This window comes from Aotus nancymaae, unplaced genomic scaffold (assembly GCF_030222135.1).
Source record: "Aotus nancymaae isolate 86718 unplaced genomic scaffold, 86718_ANA_hifiasm-v0.15.2.pri h1tg000014l, whole genome shotgun sequence".
Classification (NCBI taxonomy): domain Eukaryota; kingdom Metazoa; phylum Chordata; class Mammalia; order Primates; family Aotidae; genus Aotus; species Aotus nancymaae.
The window spans coordinates 119,676,951-119,696,904 of NW_026988425.1; the positions used below are offsets into that span (position 1 = coordinate 119,676,951).

Sequence of the window (19,954 nt, forward strand, 5' to 3'; positions counted from 1 at the left end):
ATAAGAGTGGCCAGAGCATTCACACAACATGCTTCGTAACTGGACCAGTGAAGGGCTCAGCCACCATTAGAACTGCAAGGCACCCGCCCCTCCCACCCCCTCGCTTCAGCATCTGCCAGGCCTCTACCAGGAGGTTCCTTGCTCTCAGGCCCCTCTGCTCCCTTCTCTGGGACAGCCAGGGTCCCACCTGCTCGTGGGGCCACTTTGGCCTCTCCTCTGGGGTCCTGGTGTTGGGCTTGAAGCCTCTCTGGGGATCTCCGTGGTGCTTGGCCTTGGAAGGGAGGTTGACAGTGACTTGGCCCTCGCCTCGTGCCTGCTGGGGCCCTGCTGGCAAGGCAGGCCTCTGCAGAGTCCCCAGGCCCTGGCTCAAGCCCATGCTCCAGGCTGGCCTCACTGGCACTGGTGATGCTCATCATGCTCAGGCTCATCTTGATTGCGGCCATGATCCGGTCGATGTCCTGCTCCTGGTCCTCCAGGTCCCCATCCCCACACCTCAGGCAATAGGGGGAGGCGCCAGTGTTCTCGTTGGCCTCTGCCGGGTAGTAGTCCTGGTAGCCCTCTTTGCTCAGACGGTGGGGGCCATCTTCTTCCTGGTCACGGGCCTCTAGGACGGAGGGCTCAAACTCCGGGATGGGCAAGTAGCCCTCCAGGTAGTCCTGGCTGCCTTCAGCCCTGTGGCCCTGGGGGTGTGGGCCTGCCGACTCCGTCCATTCCTCCACTGACGGCCTCCTGGCACCCGTCGGCGTCCATGGGGTGCACGCTGTGTGGGCCAGGTACTCCTCGCCGTTGCAGTCCATGCCCTCCAGGTAGCCGTCATCCTCGGGGTAGTAGCGGATGTAGTAGGTGATGCCCTCTCCTCCTCCTCAGAGAGGCCCTGGTCATAGTCCTCCCTCCCTGGAGGCGTCGTTCACGTAGTTGGAGCTGGAGTCCCCATCGGGGCTGTGGTTGTGGCACTCCTGTTCTTCGGGCATGGGGCTCTCTGGTCACAGGGCGGCCAGCTCCAGACCCTCAGGTACATGGCCTCCAATGGCAGCTCCACGTCCTCGCTCTTGGGTTCCTGGCACTGCGGGACAGGGTCTGGCCTTGCCCCGTGGTCCAACATGCCACTCCCCACACTCTCACACTTCTGGTGGGCCGTGGTGGGCACTCACACAGTCATCATCTCCCGGAGGCAACCACTGTAGAAAGGAACACTGGGAAGAATACAGTCAGAACCATACAAAGCCTGGCAATGAGCCAGGCCACTCTACCACCACGGCATCTCCCACCACGTTCTCCCACAGCAAGATGAAAAATGACAGCTAAAGGTTTTCATTGCAGCAATCTTTTTTTTTTTGTTGTTTTTGAGACAGAGTCTCACTCTGTCACCGAGGCTGGAGTGCAGTGCCATGATCTCGGCTCACTGCAACCTCCACCTCCCGGGTTCAAGCAATTCTCCTGCCTCAGCCTCCCAAGTAGCTGGGACTACAAGCTCGCATCACGCCTGGCTAATTTTTGTATTTTTAGTAGAGACGGGGTTTCACCATATTGGTCATGCTGGTCTTGAACTCCTGACCTCGTAATCCACCCACCTCAGCCTCCCAAAGTGGAGGGATTACGGGTGTGAGCCCCCGCGCCCAGCCAGCAATCTTTTAAAAAACTGGAAACAACCAAAGTACCCATAAATAAGGGAATGGTCAAGTAAATGATGAAAGAGTTCGTGTGCTCCAGGAGTTGATGGCGTTTTTAAAGAGGCAGGGCAACAGGCACTACAGTGAGGGATCTTAAAGTCCTGTTTTGGAGAGAAAATGGCAAGTGAGCTACAGTCAGTGCACGTGTGTAGATCCCAGTTCCAGCTCCGTTAAGATGGCTAGAGAATACACACACACTCCCCAGTCCATACACAGACACGAAGGCACACAGAAAGGGGGAGCTCCCCAAAGGCTCGTCAGTCGTGTCCTCTGGGGAGGGGAGGGGAGGGGAGAAAGGTGGGAGCAGAGGGGCCATGCACATTTTACTTTATTGAAGATCTATGTACTGGTTGAGTTTTTTACCAAAACGCATTGATTATTCACCAACATTATAATGAAACCCACCTGCGCGCCTTTGAAGGTCTCTCTTCTGGCTAGGGAGATGTCAGACCTGAGACAAAATGTCCCGTGGGGAGGGAAGGAAGCAGAACTTCCTGCACCAGCCGCTGCTCTGGGCCTCAGGAGTGGTGGCAAACAGGCCAGTCTCCGCCAGGAAAACGGCCACTGGGGCAGAGGGGCCAGCCTCCCATGTGATCAGGACATGAGCACACCACAGGGCACAGCTAGAGATACCCAAAACACAGGAGGTGGCACTGAATCCAGGAAGGGCGGGACCAGGGGATGTGTAAGCCAGGACAGCCGGCGGCGTGCAGACGAGCAGTATTAATTTGGGGAAAACTAAACCATTCAGTTTCATTCAAGCAGTCTGAATGCAAAATGAGTAGTTTGCATGGAAATGTGTGTGGTGGAGGAGTGTGGTGTGTGTGTGACATACAGCGTGCGTGGTGTGGTAGGTAGGGAGTGTGTGGGGTGCGTATGTGTGTATGCTGGTGGTGCATTCATGAGTGTGGTGAGTGTGTGGAGTGTTCTGTGTATGGTGTGTGGTATGTGGTGTGTGTGATGTGAATGTGATATGTGTGTGTGGTGTGTGTGAAGTGTGATATAGTGTGGAAGGGTTGAGTGTGTATGTTTTCTGTGCATGGAGTAGTGTTTGTGGTGTGTGGTACGTATGAGGTGTGTGTAACATGTGTGGTTGTATGAGGGGTGTGTGGTGTGTATGGGGTGTGTGGTGCCTATAAGATGTGTATTGTATATGTATGTATGATATTGTATGGTGTGTGTGGTATCTTTGTAGTGTGAATAAGTTGTCTGTGTGGAATGTGCTGTGTTGTATGGGTGATGTAATATGTATGTGGAGTGTGGTGTGGTGTGTACGTGGTATTTATGAAGTGTGTGTGGCGTATATGAAATGCGTATGGTGTGTGCATGTGTGGTATTATGTGGTGAGCGTGGCATGTGTGGTGTGTGTATATAAGATGGGTGTGGTGGGTATGGGGTATATGCGTGGCGTCTGGTAACTGTGAAGAGTGCATGGTGTGTATGAAGTATGTGTGTGGTGTGTGCAAGGTGGACATGATGTGTGTGGTGTATATGGCATGGGGGGGTTTATGTGTGGTGTGTGACACTGTATGAAAGTACGTGTGTAGTATGTGTGTGGTGTATATGGGTTGAATGTGTGGGGTGTGGGAGGTGAGCGTGATGTATACGTAGTGTGTGGTGTGTATGGGGTATGTGCGTGAGGTGGGTATGCTATGTGTGTGGTGTGTGTAGTGTATATGGGTTAAGTGTGCGGTGTATGTGAGGTGGGTATGATATGTGTGTGGCTGTGTAGTGTATATGGGTTAAGTGTGTGCTGTGTGTGAGGTAGGTATGCTATGTGTATGGTGTGTGTGAGGTGGGTATGATGTGTGTGGTGTGTGTGGTGCATATGGGTTGAGTGTGTGGGCTGTGTGAGGTGGGCACGGTATACACGTGGTGTCTGTGACGTGGTCGTTATACACATGTGGTGTGTGTGAGGTGGGTATGATATGTGTATGGTGTGTGTGAGGTGGACATGGTATGTGGGTGGAATGTGTGTGGTGTATATGGGTTGAATGTGTGGGGTGTGTGAAGTGGGCACAGTGTATATGTGCTGTGTGGTGTGTGAGGTGGGTATGAGAAGTGTATGGTGTCTATGTGAGGTGGGTATGATACGTGTGTGGTGTGTGTGATGTACATGGGTTAAGTGTGTGGTGTGTCTGAGGAGGACACGTATATATGTGGTGTGTGAGGTGGGTATGATATGTGTGTGCCGTGTATGTGTGGTGTATATGGGTTAAGGGTATGGGGTGTGCGAGGCGGGCATGGTATATATGTGGTGTGAGAGGTGAGTAAATGTGTTGTGTGGTGTCTATGGGGTATGTGTGTTAGATGGGTATGATATATGTATGCTGTGTGTGAGGTTGGTATGGTGTGTGTGGTGTGTGTGTGGTGTATATGGGTTAAGTGTGTAGGGCATGTGCGGTGGACATGGTGTATATGTGGTGCGTGGTGTATGACGTGGGTATGACGTGTTTTGTGTGTGGTGTGTATGGGGTATGTGTGTGAGGTGGGTATGGTAAGGGTATGGTGTGTGAGTGAGGTGGGGATATGTGTGTGCTGTGTGTGTGGTGTGTATGGGTTAAGTGTCTGGGGCGTGTGAGGTTGGCATGGTATATGCGTAGTGTATGTGTGGTGTACGTGGGTTACGTGTGTGGGGTATGTGAGGTGGGCATGGTATATATGTAGTGTGTGGTGTGTGAGGTGGGTGTGATGTGTGTGTGGTGTGTGCTGTGTATGGGCTATGTGTGTGGTGTGTGTGAGCTGAGCATGGTATGTGTGTGGTGTGTGTGCTGTATATGGGTTAAGTGTGTGGTGTGTATGCAGTGGGCATAGTGTATATGTGGTCTATGAGGTGGGTACGTGTGTTGTGTATGGTGTGTATGGAGTATGTATGTGGGGTGTGGGGTGTACATGAGTTAGGTGTGTGGTGTGTTTGTGGTGTGTATGGGGTGTGTGTGTGGTGTATGTGAGGTGGGTATGTATTTTGTGTGTGGTGGGTATGGCGTATGTGTGTGTGTTGTACGTGAGGTGGGCATGGCATGTGTATAATGTGTGAGAGGGGGGTATGATATGTGCGTGGTGTGCACGGGGTATGGGTGTGCTGTGTGTGAGGTAGTCATGGTATGTGTGTGGTGCATGTACGTATGCACACACATGCATACCTGTGCACTGCAGATGACAGGCAGGTCGGCAGCCCGGGACACGCAGCGGTGACAAGCTCAGCCAAGGTAGGGCTCGGGGTGGGAGTGGCCAGGCCCCTGGCAGCTCAGGATCTTCGATGCACTAAGAGCCTAGGAGGAGAGAACAAGCTGTGTCACCATCTCCACCCAAGTTCATCACTCACGTAAACCTCTAAGATGCACTGAAACTGTTCCACTTCTGATTAGATACTAGCTCTGACTTTTATTGTGCTGAGGCATGTTCCTTCTACATCCAGTTGAGTTTTTATCATGAAGGGATGCTGAATTTCGTTGAATGCTTTTTTGGCATCTATAGAAATGGACATATGGTTTTTGTCCTTCATTCTTTTTATGTAATGTATCGCACTTGCAGATTTGAATATGTATTAGGTCTTTCACACACTGCTATAAAGAAATACCTGAGACTGAGTAATTAATTTAAAGAAAGATGTTTCACTGGCTTACGATTCTTGAGACTGTACAGCAAGCATGACAGCATCTGCTTGGCTTCTGGGGAGATCTCAGGAAACACATAATCAGGGCACTATTTGGGACCCTGAAAAACCGAAAGCTCCACCTTGCCCCAGTTAGTGGGAAGGGTGGCCCCAAAGGAGGAATTCTTTTGAGAACTAACTTTATGTATTTTGAAGTGAATGTAAAAAGACTTGTTTTTTAGTGTTTATGTGCTCTCTCTTTTTTTTTCGTTTGAGACATAGTCTTACTCTGTTGCTCAGGCTGGACTGCAGTGGCACGATTTCGGCTCACTGCAACCTCCACCTCCCAGGTTCAGGCCATTCTCCTGTCTCAGCCTCCTGAGTAGCTGGGATACAGGTGTGCACCACCACACCCAGCTAATTTTTGTATTTTTGGTAGAGATGGGGTTTCACCATGTTGGTAAGGCTGGTCTCGGACTCCTGACCTCATGATCCACCTGCCTTGGCCTCCCTAAGCGCTGGGATTACAAGCATAAGCCACTGCGCCTGGCCTCTTTGAAAAAAAAAAATGAGATGGTGTTGATAATAGCTTCCTTGTTGTATATCCAAATTGTGGTAACATGTACATAATATAAAATTTGCCATTTTAATTATCTTTACATATACAGTTAATAATGTTTGTTTTAAAATATTTTTACTTTATAAGATTAAAAAGTTGGTACTCCTATATTACACCTCTAATATGTTTTTAAAATTTTTACTGGTCTATGAAATTTAGAAACATTATGAGCCTTAAAAGACATTTTCCCCCATTTAACATTGTTATATGACTTTGTTGGCAGAGGAAAATGCTGTTAACAATTTGTAGAATGCTTAATGATATGGCATAGGAGTGAGATCAGGACTAATTTTTGTTATAATGTCTTGATAAAGCGCTTCTCCTTCTAGTGTTTTGTATATATTCTCTTCTGTGACATTATAGAGATTGTCTTGTGCTGTACTACTGTGAATAAATACTTCCTCTTTGCATGTCAAGCATAAACTCACAGTTCATATAAAAATAACATAAATATGCTTTCCTAAGGATCTTTTTTTGAATTAAAACCATAAATATACACATATATAAATTAGGTGTGTATACAGTTATTTGGTCAAGGCTGATTTATTAAGTAGTTCCATCTAAAATGTATAAAGATTTTGCACACATAATGCTTTTTTCATTCTGAGCCGCAGACACCAAAAATCCCACAGGAAGTTGTCTTTGTAAGTGTCGTGGTTTTTTAGTTTCCTGTTCAGTTGCAGAGATGATCAGAAATAAGATAAATCTGTACAATCGGAAGAGATTCACGGTTCAACATTATTGTAACTCTGAATGAGAATCCCTAATTAACTTGTATTTCTTCCCATATTGATCTAGAGGAGCCATGATGGCTTGCATGTGGAAGCATAAAAGTCAGAAAATACTTTTTTGGTATTCCATGGGTAAACTCTTTACTTGTTAAAGGGGCGATTCTTTTAGATTATGCTTTATACTTTTCACTTGTTATCAAAACATCTATCCAAAAAATAAACTGCAGGAATAGAGCTTTGTTCTTTTTTTTTTTTTTTTTTTTTTTTTTTTTTTTTTTTGAGACGGAGTTTCACTCTTGTTACCCCGGCTGGAGCGCAATGGCGCGATCTCGGCTCACCGCAACCTCTGCCTCCTGGGTTCAGGCAATTCTCCTGCCTCAGCCTCCTGAGTAGCTGAGATTACAGGCAGGCGCCACCATGCCCAGCTAATTTTTTGTGTTTTTAGTAGAGATGGGGTTTCACCATGTTGACCAAGATGGTCTCGATCTCTTGACCTCCTGATCCACCCGCCTCGGCCTCCCAAAGCGCTGGGATTACAGGCGTGAGCCACCGTGCCAGGTGAAAAATTTTAAAGCAATACTATTATTCACTGAAATACTTTATTAATATATTTTTTAAAGGATAGTATTATCAAGACGAAGTATTTTTGCTTGATCTCATTTCTTAAACAGTGGCAAATCAGATATATAACTGTTTGTAATTGGTGACAGTTGCAATGTAGTATTTAAATTATACATTGGGCAACTTGTAAAAGTGACAAATGAGGAAAAGTGAAAAATGTCAGTGTGTCTGTAGATACTGTCTCTAGATTTAGGTACTAATAAAGATACCACACCTAGTTCTAGGCAGGTTATGCCACTGCACATCTTCTTAAATGGTGAAGATAATGTGAAAGGTCTTTCATCACCACCTTTTGAAATTAAAAAATACCTCCCAGGCCTTTTTAAATGGTGTTTGCACATGAGGAAATTTAATCACAATGTCAATTTTTTTTTGTTTCTTTTGAATGGAGTCTCACTGTTTCCCAGGCTGGTCTCAAACTCCTGGCCTCAAGGGATTCTCTGGCCTTGGCCTCCCAAAATGCTGGGATGATGATGATGATGATTTGAGACAGAGTTTTGCTCTTGTTGCCCAGGCTGGAATGCAGTGGTGTGATCTTGCCTCACTGCAACCTCCACCTCTGAGGTTCAAGCCATTCTCCTGCCTTAGTCTTCCAAACAGCTGGGATTACAAGCACCTGCTACCATTTCTAGCTACTTTCATATTTTTAGTAGAGACGGGGTTTCACCATGTTGGCCAGGCTGGTTTTGAACTCCTGACCTGAAGCAATCTGTCTGCCTTGGCCTCCCAAAGTGCTAGGATTAAGGCGTAAGCCACCACACCTGGCCCCAGGTGCTGGGATTATAAGCGTGAGCTACTACACCTAGCCACAATTCTTAAAAGAATAAATAATACTTTGTCCAAACGCAAAACAATTACAATATGACTTTAAAACAAAAATGACTTCAGCATTTTTATGAAGAAAAAAAGGAATAAGAGTTTGATTTGCAGAAGGCTCTTTTCTAGTTCAGATAGCTTTGGGTTGCAAGATGTGTCATACTTTACTTCGAAGCCTTAATTGATATACATGTATCTTATACAGGTATTTCGTTGTTAAATTTGTTCTTTTCATACAGTTGAATTCTAAAGAGAAAACCTTTTTCTAAAACCTGATGTGTATGCTTTCTCCCATTTCTTCTGTGCCCATTGTGGCACTATACCAGGTTTTATCATTGATGCTACTGAGATGTTATCATTGATGTTACTAAGAATTTCTGGCATTTTTGAAGACCTTTACATTTTACAAGTGTAGATTAGGGAGGCTAGGAATGGTTTCTTACCATGTTCCTTAGTGTTTAGCAAAGCCGTCAACATTGTGGGAAGTTTGTGTAGTGGCTGATTAAACTGGACCATGGACTGCACGTGTTTATACCCTCTTCTGCCCAATTTTGAGTTGGAGGGACAGCCTTTAGACTGCAGGGCAGCTTGACCGGTTCAGTCAACAAGAACTTCAGCAATCTTGAAGGCCAAAAATAAAATTTTCAGATTCCTGTCTAGATGGGCGGGAAAGAGACTTTGGATATACCTTAGGGCCTAATGTGGGGTGTGGGCCGAGATGTCACAGGTCTCTGGGGTGTTTCTCAGGCTGCTGCTTCCGGGTGCCCATGACCTCATCACCACTTTCAGCCTTGGCAGTCGGCGGGGTGAACGAGAGCATTGCTTCTGACCCTGCTAGAGCTCCTTGATGAAAGCCATGACGCGCCTTGCAGAAAACGCGTTCCGCCTTCCGTGGAAGCAACGCCCAGGCACGCGGTGACAGCCGTGACCATGCTGTTTGCAGTGAAGGAAACAACTGCCAGGTATCGACTCTGCCAGCCTTTCCAGTCGCACTCATGCGTGGGGCTCATGCGTGGCTTGTCGAGAAGCAACTGGACAGGTCTCTTTAGGAGAGCTTTAGTGCACAGGGGCTTTCTCCTGGGGGGCGAATTTTGCCGGACCTTGGATAAAAACAACAGGAAGGCTCGCAAGGCAGCGAAAACTGTCTTCCAAGTTACTTGGGTTACCCGGCTTTTCCTTCCGCGATTGGGGTCGGACCCCGCCCGGGCCCCGCCCCCCCGCCCCCGCCCGGGCCCCGCCCCCCCGCCCCCGCCCGGGCCCCGCCCCCCGCCCGGGCCCCGCCCCCCGCCCGGGCCCCGCCCCCCGCCCCCCGCCCCCGCCCGGGCTCCGCCCCCCGCCCCCGCCCCCCCGCCCCCGCCAGGGCCCCGCCCCCTGACATGCTCAGTGGTCCGGGCCAGCAGGTTTGCGTGGCCGTTGAGTTGCCGGCGTCGGTTAAGGCAGCCGGCGTCGGTTAAGGCAGCCGACGCCGCGTTCCTGGGCGGCCGCCGGTTACCGGGAAGTTACGTGCGGAAGCCGGCTTCTGAGGAGACGCTGGGAGGCCACGGGTGCTGCCGAGGGGCGGGCGAGCGGGCGAGCGGGCGGGGCCGACGCGGCCCGGCTGCGAGAGCTGGGGGAGGCCGAGCGGGTGGCCGCGCTCGGAGGGAGGCGCCGGTCGGGCGCGCCCCGTGGAGAAGACCCGGGCGGGGCGGGCGCTTCCCGGACTTTTGTCCGAGTTGAATTCCCTCCCCGTGGGCCGGGCTCTTCCGGCCGCCTCCGCCCCTGCCCCGCTCGCTCTCGGGAGTTGTTTATTTGGGCTGTGTCGTGAGGAGCGGGCGGGCCGGCGGCGCGGAGTTTCGGGTCCGCGGAGCCTCGCGCGGCGCTGGAGAGAGACAAGATGTCCGCCAGAGCCGCGGCCGCCAAGGTGAGCGCCTCCGCGTACGGGGTCGAGCGCCGCCGCCCGCCCCTCGGCATCGGGCCCTTGTCCCGCCCTCCCCCTCGGCTACTGCCGGGGCGGCGGGGTGGGCTGGGGTGGGCTGGCGCCGGGCCGCAGGCCGCGGGGAGCCCCTCGGGCGGGGGCGGCGGGGGAGGGGGCTGCGGGGCGCCCGCCGCCGTCCCGGGCGGGTGCATCGCTGCGGGCGCCTGTGCCTGGCTGCGGCTCACCGAGGGCGGGGACGCGCAACAGGTCCTGCTCAAAGAAATTCGGCTCCGGTGAGGGTTCTGCGGCGACCGTGAGCGGGCCCCTGCGGGCCAGGGCTTGGGGTGCCACCTTCAGCTGGCCGGGAGCTGCTGTCTTTGGAGGAGTGGTTGGTCCCCGGCGAAACCTTGTAGTTTCGATCTGATGTCACTCCCTGCGGTATGCGCACGCCAGCGATAAGGCTTTGAGACTGCAGAGCACTCAGCTCAGCCTGTGAGGCGTAGTAGGTCGGGTTTTCTTTTATGCTGTATTACTTACTTAAGGTAACTTTGAAAAAAGCCAACCTCTTAACACTTTTAATAATTTAACTTGAATTAAACTTTCACAAGTAATACTTTTCCTACGAATGGAGAATAAGTTGAGCTCTTAAAAATTACGAAAGACCCGTGGATTCAGCCAAAAAAAGTAACACTTTTCCTGTGTGCTCTGAAGTATGCCATTTTTCCAGTGCTTTGAAACTAGCTTATATATTACATTAAAAAGCCTAAGTTCCTAAAAAAAAAAAGCTAGAATCCTCCTCCCATTTTTGTATATTAATTTTTTTATCATAAAGTAGTACTTGTTATTCCAAACAATTAGAGAAATACAGAAATGTGAAGAGTAAAAATATCCCCTTTAAAAAGAGAAAATCAATTCATTAGTTCAAATAGTATCGAGATACTTGGGCAGGTAGTGGTTTCATGTGTGTATATTTGTTTGAAATGCTTACTCGTAACATCTGGGAGCGGGAATAGTATGCCTCTGCAACTTTTGAACTCACGGAAGCTTGTTTGCTGGCTGGAAGAAGCTAGCAGTTACACTTAATAATGAATTCTTTTAAGGGATATAGTATTCTTCGTTTAAGAAAAATTTAACTTGTATCTTTTTGACCTTGAATTGAGAAAGAACAATCTAAAGGTAAAACTTAATCCAGAGATTTAGGAGAAAAGGCAACATATTGCTTTGGTTTTAAAATAAGCTCCCATTATTTGCCCTTTCTGGGGCTTCCTTTCCTAGGAGGAAAGGCTTTGTTTCCATATTACACAGAACGTCACTTTGTTCCTGAAGTGTGATCTCTGGTACTTGATATGCGGGACAACACACTTTTAAAAGGTTACTTCAAGTATGGAGAGAAACACGTTTTCAGTGGTTTGCCGAAGTAAGGTGATTTAGTAGTAGGAGGAGTACTTATCCTCTTGAATTACAGTATTGAGATTTGTATGGCATATTGAAAAGCATCGCTGGTTAAATATTATATTGTAGGGACTTTTTGCATTCTAAATATTTACGAGTAAAATGCAAGTTGAAAACTTATTTTTTAACATGCTGTATTATGGAGCCACCTCAGAATTTTATATAGAGTAAAACAGGCCATAAATAAGAGAGTGAAATGAAATAATATTCAGTGACCTGTTTGCCCAGGTCACATTTAATTTTTGAAGGTGATTAAAATGCTTACTAAGAGCCAGGCTGGAGTCAATACTTTACATATGATGCTTTTGTTTTCCCCACCCCCCTCAGTTTAAAAAAAAAAAAAGCAACATTAATTTTTCAACTTATTTTTTGTTTTGTTTTGTTTTAGCATGCTAGTTTCGAAAATTAATAAGCCAGTGCTTTGATTCCGTTTTCTCTGTAATGGTGGAGTAGTTTGTCATCCTGTGAATATGCTGCTGTTTCGATTATCTTTGCTTTATTGACAGACATTTGTTTCCGGGATTCTGCTGTTGCAATAGTAGCCTTTATATATCTGTACACATATATTATTACTGCATATCAGATTCTTAAAAATGGAATTGCCGAGGCAAAGGGTATGTGCAATTTAAATTATGATATATACCGGTAAATCTTTCTCTAATAAAACTACCTAGGAATAAATATAACAAATATTGGTGAGCTACTGGAATCTTAATGAAGGACGTAAAGTGCAATCTGAATACATGAGATGAAACAAAGTATTTTCTGGATGGAGCTAGTCACTATTGTAGAATTTACGAATTTTCTCGAAGTCAGTGTCTTCTAGTGTGGTGGTGTAGAAAACTTGACATATTGATAAGAAAACCTGTCTTATAAAATCATAGCCACAAAATTTTGGAAAAAGAAGGTCCTATCAGGAAACTTGTTAGAAATTTAAAGCACCATGTCAGTTTAGGAACCAGGGAGTCCAGAAACATCTGTGCATTTGTGGGCTTTTAGTAATTATGATCATCAGTATTAATGTGTGTCATATTGTTTTAGGTGCTTAATTTATTTAATTCTCAGAGTAAACCTATGAAGTGAACGATTCTCTCTCCTTTTTGGTGAAGAAATTGAAACAGATACAATAACTTTTAAGTTCACTTAGCCAGCAAGTGGGGAAACTACGACTATGTGGTAAAAATAATATTATAGACTGTTGGAGAAAGAATGGGTTGTTCAATACATGGTCCTAGGACTATTGGTTATCCATTTTTAAAAAATGTTTTCTGCCTCATAGCCTAAAAAAATCAAAGGAAATCTAAATGACAAACAATAAAAAAACTTACAAAATAGTAGAAGAAAATGTAGAATACTACTTTAATGTATATTTATTTATATATACCTAGATTGAAAATAATTCTCTCTGCATGATACTAAAGAAGTAATAAAGGCAGACTTATCACTTGAGATCAGGAGTTCGAGGCCAGCCTGGCCAACATGGCAAAACCACATTGCTGCTAAAAATACAAAAATTAGCTAGACATGGTGGGGTGTTCCTGTAATCCCAGCTACTTGGGAAGCTAAAGCAGGAGAATTACTTCAACTTGGGCGGCAGAGGTTGCAGTGAACTGAGATTGCGCCATTGCACTCCAGCCTGGGCAACAAAGTGAGACTCAGTCTCAAAAAACGAAAAGTAATAAAGGGAAAAGTGTTTTTATGTGTGTGATACATATCTGCATTTGCAATCAGAATTTTGTTTACTGGTGTACTTGATATAAGATTATCAGAAAGTTGAAAAGAATTAGGGTGGTTTTCTGCCTCACCAAACAACTGTTTAAATATGTAAGACAATGGTGTGAATCATTATAAGGAACAGTTTCATTGGCTGATTGACAGAGTGGCTGAAGGAAGTTTCAGTAGCTTCTGTGTTTTCAATCTGTTAACCTATGGAGGAAGCAATAAAGTTTTAAGATTGTGCTGTTGTGTACGCTTATTAGATTTTGCTGCATACTTAAGTGTTTGTTTTTGTTAAGTCTTGGGAATATTAGTATTCCCCGCTGTGGTTATCTGAAATTAAAATGTAGGTTAGTATGAAAATGATTTATGTCATTTTTTACTGTTACACCATTGATTTACATGATTCCCAGGAATTGATTTATTGTATCAAGTGGAGTACAGTGGGTTTTTTTTTGTTTTTTTTTTTTAACTTTAAGTTCCAGGATGGATACATGTGCAGAATGTTCAGGTTTGTTACATAGGTATACATGTGCCATGATGGTTTGCTGCACCTATCAATCTATCATCTAGGTTTTAAGCCCCGAATGCGTTAGGTATTTGTTCTAAATGCTCTCTTTCCCCTTGCCCCCCACCCTGCAACAGAACCCAGGCCCTGGTGTATTGTTCCCTTCCCTGTGTCCATGTGTTCTCATTGTTCAGCTATCAGTTATGAGTAAGAACATTGGGTTTTGGTTTTCTGTTCTGGTGTTAGTTTGTTGAGGATTATGGCTTCCAGTTTCATCCATGTCCCTGCAAAGGACATGATCTCATTCTTTTTTATGGCTGCATAGTATTCCATGGTGTATATATGTACCACATTTTCTTTATCCAGTGTATCATTAATGGGCATTTGGGTTGGTTCCGTGTCTTAGCTTTTACAAATAGTGCTGCAGTAAACATATGTGTGCATGTGTCTTTATATTAGAATGATTTATATTCCTTTGGGTATATACCCAGCAGTGGGATTGCTGGGTCAAATGACATTTCTGGTTCCGGGTCCTTGAGGAATTGCCATACCGTCTTCCGCAGTGGTTTAACTAATTTACGTTTCCACCAACCTTGTAAAAGTTTTCCTGTTTCTCTGCAGCTTTGCCAGCATCTGTTGTTTCCTGACTTTTTAATAATTGCCATTCTGACTTGCATGAGATAGTATCTTATTGTAGTTTTGATTTGCATTTCTGTAATGATTAGTGATGATGAGCATTTTTTCATATGTCTGTTGGCCGAATAAATGCCTCCCTTTTTTTGGCTGCATAAGTGGCTTCTTTTGAAAGGTGTCTGTTCATATCTTTTGCCCACTTTTTGATGGGCTTGTTTGTTTTCTTGTAAATTCGTTTAAGTTCCATGTAGATTCTTGATATTAGACCTTTGTCAGAAGGGTAGATTGCAAAAATTTTCTCCCATTCTGTAGGTTGCCTGTTCAGTCTGATGAGAGTTTCTTTTGCTGTGCAGAAGCGCTTTAGTTTAGTTAGAATCCCATTTGTCAATTTTAACTTTTGTTGCAATTGCTTTTGTTGTTTTCATCGTGAAGTCTTTGCCCATGCCTATGTTCTGAGTGGTATTGCCTAAGTTTTCTTCTAGCATTTTTGTGGTTTTGGGTTTTACATTTAAGTCTTTAATCTTTCTTGAGTTAATTTGTGTATGCAGTGGGATTTTCTTGATACCTTAACATTTTCGAAACCTTAAGAACTGCAGAAAATGGCCAAGCTAATGAATAAAAATTAATGACAAAAATCAGTCGTTACATATAGGGATTGTTTCGTGAGTGAGTGATACAATATAGTCAGTATAGTTTCGTTGTTGTTTTTGAGACGGAGTTTTGCTCTGTGGCCCAGACTGGAGTGCAGTGGCAGAATCTTGGCTCACTGCAACTTCTGCCTCCTGGGTTCAAGCGATTCTGCCTCAGTCCCCCAGGTAGCTGGGACTACAGGCACGTGCCACCACGCCCAGCTAGTTTTTCTATTTTTAGTAGAGACAGTGTGTCCCCATATTCACCAGGCTGGTCATGAACTCCTTACCTTGTGATCCGCTTGCTTCGGCTTCCCAAAGTGCTGGGATTATAACGGTGAGCCACCGAGCCTGGCCACCAATAGAGTTTTAATTTTGATATTTACTGATAAATGCATACTTGCTTCATACGGTTTCGAAAGTAAAAAATTCACTGTGATTTATGAGAAGGCACTGAAGTTTGGCTCCCAACTTTTAATGATCCTCACTGTAGTAATAATTTTTGTGTTAGTGTGTTTGGCATTTTAGACAGTCATGGTTAAGGCTTTAATTTATATAGTTGGCTGATAATTCTAACTATATTTTACAACTCCGAAATTTGTTTCAGGACAGCTTCATAAGACAGTTATGTTTCAAACTATATTGTCCCCCTTCCAGGTTAAATATTGGCACAAATTACATTGTACTATTAATAAGGAAAGACACCAGTTGGCCAGGCGTGGTGGCTCACGCCTGTAATCCCAGCACTTTGGGAGGCTAAGGCGGGCATATCACCTGAGGTTGGGAGTTCAAGACCAGCATGACCAACATGGCAAAACCCTGTCTCTACTAAAAATACAAAAATTAGCCGCGGGGGGTAGCACATTCTGTAAACCCAGCTACTCAGGAGACTGAGGCAGGAGAATCATTTGAACCCAGGAAGCAGAGGTTGCAGTGAGATTGCACCACTGCACTCCAGGCTGGGCAACAGAGTGATGCTGTCTCAAAAAAAAAGGAAAGACACCAATAAGTAATGAGGTTGAAACCCGTCTGTAGCACAGTATATGTAGTACTGCTTCCTGTTTGATTTGAAGGAAAATAATTACAGTAGTTCCACTCCCATTTTCTTTCCCCGTCAATCCTGGAAACAAGGTCTGGCTCTGACTTTTACTTGCTCTTTAATCTCTTTTCTGTTTAGAGACCAAATGTAAACTTTGTACAGTTGTAAGAATAAAACTCTGTATAAATATGATAAATCACCATGCTGCAAGGAAAATGTCTTTAAAAATAATAGTTTTGGTGGAAAATTTGGAGATGTAATCCTTTTGCTTGACATACCCCTGATAACATAAAAATTCACTTTACCGAAAGACCCCGAGTCCAGCTGTAAATTCCTGTGTAGTGCCACCCATCTCTGACTGCTCAGTCATTGCTCATTTCAGGCCTGCCTGAAAGCATTCGTGTGCTCAGCGTTGTGAATGACTGAGTGTTGTAGTAGCTGAAGACAAGCTAGTGGAATGAGCACAGTTATTTTTAATTAGTAGAGTTTTGATCATATGTTAAATAAGAAGATAGTTTATGTCTAGAATGATACTCGACTGAAACTTGCTTTGCACCTCTGAATTTTGAAAGCAAATCTTGAAAAACCTTTTTACTTTAACAACTTGTAGTCTTGTAGAAAGAAATAGACACTAGGATAGTTTACAGATTTTAAAGTTAATCCTATAAAACTGGTATGTTGCAGTATTTCCTGCATAAGCCAGCACAAAAAATAAGTCTTTTCCTGTCTCTGACCTGGAGTGCTGCTTTATTTATTTATTGCAGAGAAGAGTGGCTTCAGGTTGCTCCTTTATGGGTTAGCCAGGTGCTTTATTTCCATTCCTCTTAAACAGATAAATTCTTAATAATGAGAAGTATGTGGCGAATATGTGGGTAGGGAGTTTTATAGCCTAAAAATTGATGAAAATAAATGTACTCTGAATGGTTGCCTATACCACAAGAACACTGCTTTAGATCATGAGAACACCAATATTACCAAACTTTGTGCTGTATACACCATTTGAAGTGTGATAACATGTACTGTGGCTGTCATATATGTAGTGTTCAATACTGAATCTCAGGTGGTTCTTACTTTGGGATAGATCAGGAGATTTTTTTTATTAGTTTGTGTTGTGGGTATATTATTTATTTATTTATTTATTTTTTATTAGTTTGTGTTGTGGGTATATTTCAGTTGTATATCAAGAATGACCTAAATTCTTTGTGCTGGCAGAATACTGGGGAGTGAGTTAACTGATGAATGATCTCAATTCTAGTTTATCATGTCCAGAAAGGAGGTAAAACAGAAGCTCATATTACTTTCTGTGGATTCTAATTAGTAACATAAGATTAGTATATACCTGGTTTAACTAAATTTTTTTTGATTTATTGAAATATTTTTTTTTTTTTTTTAATGTACATTTCCAAAGATTGAAAAGTTCATTTTTCTTCTTGGTTATCTTAGGAATTGTCATTCTTTTGGAATTGTCACTATCTTAGAGATTATACAACAGTTTCTGATAACTGAATATCACAAGTTAACATAAGATTAGCTTACTTAATTCAGTATGTAATTTTAAAATTCAGGAGTATACCGGTAATGACTAATTCTTTTTGAGAGCTTAACAAATATTAAGTGCATACGTTTTCTTTGGGATCTGTATCCTGTTGTTTGGGATCCCTATCCTCTAGAAACTTCCAGTTTTCAACTCCTGTATGCTGTAATGATCACCTTGTGAAATGTGTAACTCATTGTTCAAGAAACAAAGGATTTGCATTGTTTACTCTTAAAAATATGAGCAAACTTATGGTCATCCTGTAATAACAGAGCCTTCTTGTGTGCTCTTTGTTGGAGGAGGTGGCAGAGTCATTATCTAGAGCCTAGGCTTGCTGTTCAGCAGAGTTTCTGTATTTTTCCTTGTTAATATTTTTAAATGTTTGTTTGAATTGAATCTGGTTACATTCAGTAAATGTTTTCTGCATATGTTTGGTATAAATATCTCAATAAGAGGGACACGTTAAGAATTATAAAGTAATTGGGCTTAAATACTTAATTCCTTGTATATACTGACAAGGCAAATGGACACTATACTAGCTGTTACTGTTTACACGTAGGGTCCAAGAAGCTCACGAAATATGTAACAGTTTGGATTCCTAAAGCTGAATTTTACATTCAACAGATATTTGTTGGTTACCTCCTATGTACCAGTCACTGTTGTAGGTGCTGGAAATAGAGCAGTGAACACATCTCTGTACCAGTAAGAGTGTTTTAACGGTGTGGGTAGAGAGCAGCAAATAAAATTCTGTCCATAATGATAAGTGCTAGAATCCCTAACATGCCTTCTCTGGGTCATGTCCTCCCTCCCTCAAAGATTACATCTGTCTTGTCTTCTAGGGTTCTCATTTTCAAGTTTTTCTTATAGTTACCACCTAATTCTGCATTCTGAAAGCACTAGTTTTGACTGTCTCTGAACTTTGCACATAGAGAATCTTGTAGTGTGAATTCTGCCGTGTATGGCTTCTTTTGCTCAGCATTATGTTTGTAAGGTGATCTATGCTGTGGATAACTGTAGCTCATGAGTTTTCATTCTGTTCTTATACTTCATGGGATTCCATTGTATGAGGACTTTACTATATTGGCTTTGGAAGAGAATGGTTTCAGTTAGACTTTTGTGGCTTTTTGGAGAAAATGTTGTATATGTTTGAGGGGCAAGAATTAGATATTTGTTATTAGACAGTCATTGGAGTACCAACAGCGGAGTAAAAGATAGTAAACTGCTTTTGGTGGTCCTGTGATTATCTTGAAAAATCAAGTTGGTCTTAGTTTTGAGGATATTTTTTGTCTTAAGATCTTAACTCTATCATACTAAAGTATGTTTTAGTAGTAAGATACCCACTTAACTGACTGATCAGATCACCAAAAGCCACAATCAGGAGAAATACATGAATTTGGCAAAAACGTGTCTGCCTTTCAAAATATAATTGTAGGAAATTTTTCCTGGTAATATGTAAAGGTACTAAGAAAGATTTATTTACTGATTTTTCTAACAGTGGTAAATACTGGAGTATTCTTACTGGAGTGTTCAATACAGAAGTACACTATTTTGATAATGTATCACCTATAAAAATCAAGTCAGTAGCCATGGCAGGTAGGCTTACATTTTTGTTATGAGTGTGAGAAATATGTGTCATAACAAACAGTAGCTCCTAACATTGCATGCTGACTCTGTGACAGATACCAAGCTAAGTGTTTTATGTGCATGACCCCGTTTAATCTTCAGAATTCTGTTGGATACTACGATGATCTCTGTTTTTGCAGGTGAGGGATCTGAGGTTAAATTTACTTGCCTTAAGTAATGATACATCTACTTACATGCTCTATAATTCCTACATTACATCCTTATATGTTTGTGTGTTAAAAGAGAGCATCAGGGAGAAGAGTATGGAATGGCGTTAGGTGAGTCTTAGAACAGAGAAGCAGCATGAATCATGAAAGCTGTAAGAGAGGGCACTGGGCCATCAGAGCACAAGGCAGTTTGTCTAAAGGAAGCAGCTTTTGCTCAGCTCCAGCTGATTGTTGTCTTGGCAGAAGACAGGCCAGATCTCCCAGTTTTTCAAAAGAGGTTGTAAATCTGGATTTTCATGTAAATTACCCTGACTTAAGTCTTGCTAGTTGACTTAGTTTTTTATATCTTTTTATTGTGAAGTATATTACCATGTGTACAAAAGTACATAAAGCAAATATACATTAATGAATTATGAACACTTGTGTAAACACCATTCACCTGTCAGCAGGCCAGATCCTGCACAGAGAAGTCAAGTAAGCTAAGGACTGAAAAGATTATCATTGAGCAACTTTTAGGTTTTACTAACTATGTGAGTTTAGGCTCTGGAATCTGAATCCTGAGTCTGCCACTAAATGGCTGTTTTCTCATCTGTACACAAAATGCAAATCTGAAAATGCAAACAGGACCCATCTCAGGGTGGTTGTGGGCTGAGCACATACTAAGCTATTATGTTAGCTGTGTCTTCTAAAAACATTTTAAGGGAAGC

General features: G+C 43.7%; 1 protein-coding gene and 1 pseudogene across 1 annotated transcript in view; one reads left to right on the forward strand and one right to left on the reverse strand.

Moving 5' to 3' along the window:
* Nucleotides 1-56: 56 nt before the first annotated feature.
* On the reverse strand, nucleotides 57-9,228 carry LOC110569020 (amyloid-beta A4 precursor protein-binding family A member 2-like; annotated as a pseudogene).
* Nucleotides 9,229-9,867: 639 nt separating this feature from the next.
* The window catches only part of LOC135274901 (amyloid-beta A4 precursor protein-binding family A member 2-like), a 59,820-nt gene continuing 49,733 nt past the window's right edge, over nucleotides 9,868-19,954 (forward strand). The window contains exon 1 of the mRNA XM_064376272.1: nucleotides 9,868-9,952. The gene's annotated coding sequence lies outside the window, so the exon portion shown is untranslated. The remainder of the gene's footprint in view (nucleotides 9,953-19,954) is intronic.